A 5,636-nucleotide genomic window follows, 5' to 3' on the forward strand; every position below is an offset into this window, starting at 1 on the left:
CTGAGGTATGACACACACATGCAGAGATCATCCCTTCACCTACTCTGCGTCTCACAAAGACAAGGCGGTTGGAACCAAAAATCGCAAATTTGGACTAATGTCCATTGCTCGTGTCTCTTGGTCCAAGGAAGTCTCTTCTTCTTATTGGTGTCTATAAGTAGTGGTTTCTTTACAGCAATTCGACCATGAAGGCCTGATTTACGTAGTCTCATTTGAACAGTTGATGTTGAAATGTGTCTGTTACTTGAACTATGTGCATTTAATTGGGCTTCAATTTCTGAGGCTGGTAACTCTAATGAACTTATCCTCTGCAGCAGAAGTAACTCTGGGTCTTCCTTTCCTGTGGCAGTCTTTATAAGAGTGCTTGATGATTTTTGCAACTGCACTTGAAGAAACTTAAAGTAATGATGGACTGTCATTTCTCTTTGATTATTTGAGCTGTTCTTGCCATAATATGGACTTGGTATTTTACCAAATGGGGCTATCTTCTGTATACCACCTTTACCATGTCACAACACAACTGATTTGCTGAAACACATTAAGAAGGAAAGAAATTCCACAAATTAACTTTTAACACTTGTTAGTTGAAATGCATTGCAGGTGACTAGCTCATGAAGCTGGTTGAGAAAATGTGTGTGCAAAGCTGTCATCAAGGCAAATGGTGGCTACTTTGAAGAATCTCAAATATAAATATATTTTGATTTGTTTAACCCATTCTACAGTGGTCCCTGTAGCATACGATCACACCGGTGTGGTTAGAACATTTATTTAAAGCGCTTATTTAGAACGGACAGTTTCGAATGATGCAACAATCAGCATTTGAGCTGGCCACACTGTTTTTTTTTTTCAGAAACATTTTTCAAAAACACAGTCCTTACAAAGTTATGTCCAAATGTAAGCAGTTTATTTTTGGATGTATTATTCAGACATTCACAGAAGTATCTATAGCATAACACAATCATCCAAACCGGAAAAATGTAGGCTACATTTTGTCCTAGAGCTAACTGAGGAAAGATTTATGTAACACTAACGGTCATATTTAGACAACTCTCAGCTGACATAAACTACAAAATGAATTAGCTAATATAAATTGCTATTTATTATTAATCACATCATCAGTAATCCGACGATGGGTAGTTTCTGCTTTCTGTCATGTTTTTTCTCTCACAGAAACCAAAGATAATACGAGAAGACAAGATGAGTTTGGTCTGTTTATAGTATGCATGTTGAAGGGGGTGTGTCGTCTATCATTGTACACATCATTCCACCATTAATTTCCGGAAGTTTTCAAAAAATTTGTGAACCCTCACTCACCTCATTGTGTTATAACATCTTTGGTCTAACAGACGATTACGTGGAACCCAGAATGCATTGTATGTCAACAAACATGGCCCCACACATAGCTAGAAGTAGCTAAACTCATCATAATCAGTACAACCTTCAAAAAACTATTTTACACACATAATATGTGTCCATTGTAATCTATGAAAGAATCGGAATGCATGATTTGTCACCGGTAATTGAAAACGTGAATAAAACAGTAACTTTTAAAGTAAATCACAAAGTAAAAAACACTTTGTGATAGTGATTTATTGATACTAGTGGCGCGTGCCGGCAGTCAATCACGTAATCTCTGACTCCCACTCTGAGCTATTCAGTGTTGTTGTTTATGTATGTAGCTAAGCTGTAGCATGAGCAATGTCTTTCAAAAGGAGATAACTCACAAATGCTGAAATTCTGGAGATTTTTATCAATTCTGACAATGAGTCTGGAAGTCAGGAATCAGATTCTGACAGTGAGGAGCTGCCCCCCAACCTTGTAGCCATTGAGAACCCTGAATCTGAGGACTCCTTGTCTACTGACGAAGTCCCAGGTCCCTTTGAAAATGCTGGTGGTGATGGAGGCAGACCAATAGTGGATGAAGTACAGGAGGTTTGTGGTAGCTGGAAGGCCGCCAGCCATTTCACTCCTCCTGGCCCTGCTGTTTGCTTTGATGAGTCCCAGTCTGGAGAGCAACGCCCCTTGCCATTTCCCTCTGAGGCAGAGTGCTTCAAGTTGTTTCTGACAGAGGAGATGGTGGGAGACATAGTAGAGGAGACCAATTGCTATGCCTTGGAGCTACAAGAGAAGAGAGAGCCAGGAGTGAGGGGGAAACTCACTAAATGGGTGGCAACCACAATTAGTGAAATGTATACCTTCCTGGTGACAGTAATTATCATGGGGATAGTAAAGAAGAACTCCCTAAGAGAATACTGGAGCACAGATCCTATGTTTGCAACTCTCTTCTTTGCCACCCTCTTTTCCAAAGATCGCTTCCTAGTTCTGCTGCAAATGCCTGCATTTCATCAACAATGCTACTGCCATCCTAAATGACCCTTAATACAAAATAAGAAATGTTCTTACCAGCCTGACATCAGCATTTGGTTGGGTCTTTGTGCCATACAAGGACCTATGCATTAATGAGTACCTGATGTTAAGGAAAGTTACAGGTTTGGGGTCAAGTTCAAGTTTACCCAGGGTCCACCACTGACATCCAACATTATGAGGGGCTTGGGGTGTCCAGGTCCACGGTGATTACCATGCTGGCTCCTCATCTCAGCAAGGGACACACTTTGTAGCTTCTGCTCTTTCAACAGCACAGGACAGGAGCCTGTGGCACAGTCAGGTCGAACAGGAAGGGGATGCCAGCATTCGGATGCAGGAAGATGCAGAGAGGGGAGGTGGAGTTCAAGGAGAACAGTCAACAGCTGGCAGTAAAGTGGCATGACAAACGAGACGTCCATGTCCTCTCCACTGTCCAGACAGCAACCATATCGGCCACAGGGAAGGTGGACCACCTGACGAAAGAGAAAAATCAAACCAGACTGTGTGCTTGACTATAACCTCAAAATGGGGGCAGTGGATAAGGCGGACATGATAAACAGCTTTGTGGACACGGAAAACGACCAAGGGGTATAAGAAGATATTCTTCCATCTGATCGCCGCTACCCTCAATGTCCACATAGTTCACCACCAACTAACAGGACGTACAGTTCACATACAAATCACATACAGAAGCTATTAACATAATACGGCACTTACTTTGATAGAATCGCAGCCTGGATTTGAACCAGGGTGTCTGTAGCAATGCCTCTAGCAGTGAGATGCTGTTCCTTAAACTGTTGCGCCACTTGGGAGTCGTAAAGCCAGGGTAGCTTCAAAATACAACACAAGCTAATACTTCTCTGACGCAATTAGCATTGCCTTACAGAGCTAATAGAAGAATGTAGCTAGCTACATAAGAACGATTGAAAATAACACCATAAAGGTCATCCCTAAAGGTTAAGTTACCTCGCGTGGCCGCATTTATAAGGAATATAAACAAATATACTATGCTCCATACATACAGTGAGCAACAGTAGAAACAACATACTGAAACTATTATAATGTAATAAGGCACTTACTTTGGTAGAAACGCAACCATTCCCAAAGTTGTTATTGGTAACGAAAACAATGAATGCGATGCGGGCAACAGACAGAAAATGTGAACATGTGTATGCAGATCCTGTTCTGACTGGAGATGCGCAAATGTCTGCAGACTTGAACTGCACAAACAATTGCAAAGTGCTTGGGGAATTTTGTCCAGGTCAGAAATGATATTTTTTTTTTTTATTGTCCTCAAAAGTAAAAATAACTACTTTTATGTGAATGAATGAGGAGGCGGAACACACCTCAATTCAAACTGTTCTTAGAAAATAAAAACTTGTTAGAAAGTAATTTTGAAATTGACAAGTTGGAAACAGCCGATAAATAAAAACAGGCTGCGTGCCTTGGTTTGAGGGCAGCGCGGACTAAGTGTACTGTTGCATAACAATCACATTCTGGAATGGAGAGAACGTTCTGACATCACGTTCATGAAAAAACTCATGCTGGGCGACCTTTAGAGATATTCGGAACTCCCACATGAAAAGGTTAACACTTTTTTGGGTTGTGCCGTGGCGGAGATCTTTGTGGGCTATACTCGGCCTTGTCTCAGGATGGTAAGATGGTGGTTGAAGATATCCCTCTTGTGGTGTGGGGGCTGTGCTTTGACAAAGTGGGTGGGGTTATATCCTGCCTGTTTGGCCATGGGTCGGATGGGACCACAGTGTCTCCTGACCCCTCCTGTCTCAGCCTCCAGTATTTATGCTGCAGTAGTTTGTGTCGGGGGGCTAGGGTCAGTCTGTTATATCTGGAGTACTTCTCCTGTCTTTTCCGGTGTCCTGTGTGAATTTAAGTATGCTCTCTCTAATTCTCTCTTTCTTTCTTTCTCTCTCTTGGAGGACCTGAGCCCTAAGACCATGCCTCAGGACTACCTGGCGTGAAGACTCCTTGCTGTCCCCAGTCCACCTGGCCGTGCTGCTGCTCCATTTCAATTGTTCTGCATGCGGCTATGGAACCCTGACCTGTTCACTGGACGTGCTACCTGTACCAGACCTGCTGTTTTCAACTCTCTAGAGACAGCAGGAGCGGTAGAGATACTCTTAATGATCGGCTATGAAAAGAGAACTGACATTTACTCCTGAGGTGCTGACTTGTTGCACCCTCAACAACTACTGTGATTATTATTATTTGACCATGCCGGTCATTTATGAACATTTGAACATCTTGGCCATGTTCTGTTATAATCTCCACCCGGCACAGCCAGAAGAGGACTGGCCACCCCTCATAGCCTGGTTCCTCTCTAGGTTTCTTCCTAGGTTTTGGCCTTTCTATTGAGTTTTTCCTAGCCACCGTGCTTCTACACCTACATTGCTTGCGGTTTGGGGTTTTAGGCTGGGTTTCTGTAGAGCACTTTGAGATATCAGCTGATGTAAGAAAGGCTATATAAATAAATGTGATTTGATTTGATGATTCCATATCTGCTACTACATAGTTTTGATGGCTTGACTATTATTCTACAATGTAGAAAATAGTAAAAATAAAGAAAAACTCTTGAATGTGTAGGTGTGTCCAATCTTTTGACTGCTACTGTACATGGATGGATGCTTCAAGGCAGCGTGTCTTTTCATTTTGGTTCGCAGCTAGCTGCAGCTTGTTTGGTCTGTTGTTGTGTGAAGTCACTCCGGTTCACACTGACCGTGTGCAGAAAGTAGTCCATCAAAACCTTTTTCTACTGATCCTTGTCGATAGCGCCTGCTAAATTCTGGGCAGCAATGTTGTTGAGAGCAGTAGCAAAGCTTTTTCAGTTCTCCATGGCTAATGTTATATCTTTCAAAAAAGCTGCGAGGATAGCAAGGATTCTCTACAGATACTAAGCAGCTCATGTTACAGACAGAATCACGTTACATGGCAGACCAATCCGAACTCATCTCTCGGCATGTCCAGCCCAGCCATCATCTCAGCCAAACATTGCTAGCGGGAAGGTTCCTCGCTTTTTCCATGGCTATACCAACTAGGCTCATAATTTAACAATTTATTTGTTTTATCTATTTATTTACAGATGGCATATACATTTGTTATTAAGGCACATTCAAGTTCACATGTTCCAGAAGGCATTTCTGCCAAAAAACATTAACATGCCTAGCTTCTTGAAACGGGTCCCCAAAAAATGATCAGCATGGCTTTATTTCTATTACAGCATATTGGATAACTATCATTCATATTCCATTCACCCA

General features: G+C 42.1%; 1 long non-coding RNA gene across 1 annotated transcript; it reads right to left on the minus strand.

Annotated features, from left to right (window-relative positions):
- Positions 1-945: 945 nt before the first annotated feature.
- Positions 946-3,891, minus strand: LOC110496117. The gene is made up of 4 exons (XR_002469516.2): positions 3,444-3,891; positions 3,082-3,194; positions 2,404-2,837; positions 946-2,118 (listed from the first exon to the last, which is right to left on the minus strand). It is a non-coding gene; the product is annotated as an uncharacterized LOC110496117 (long non-coding RNA).
- Positions 3,892-5,636: the final 1,745 nt, after the last annotated feature.

The sequence above is a fragment of the Oncorhynchus mykiss genome, chromosome 18 (assembly GCF_013265735.2).
Source record: "Oncorhynchus mykiss isolate Arlee chromosome 18, USDA_OmykA_1.1, whole genome shotgun sequence".
NCBI lineage: Eukaryota > Metazoa > Chordata > Actinopteri > Salmoniformes > Salmonidae > Oncorhynchus > Oncorhynchus mykiss.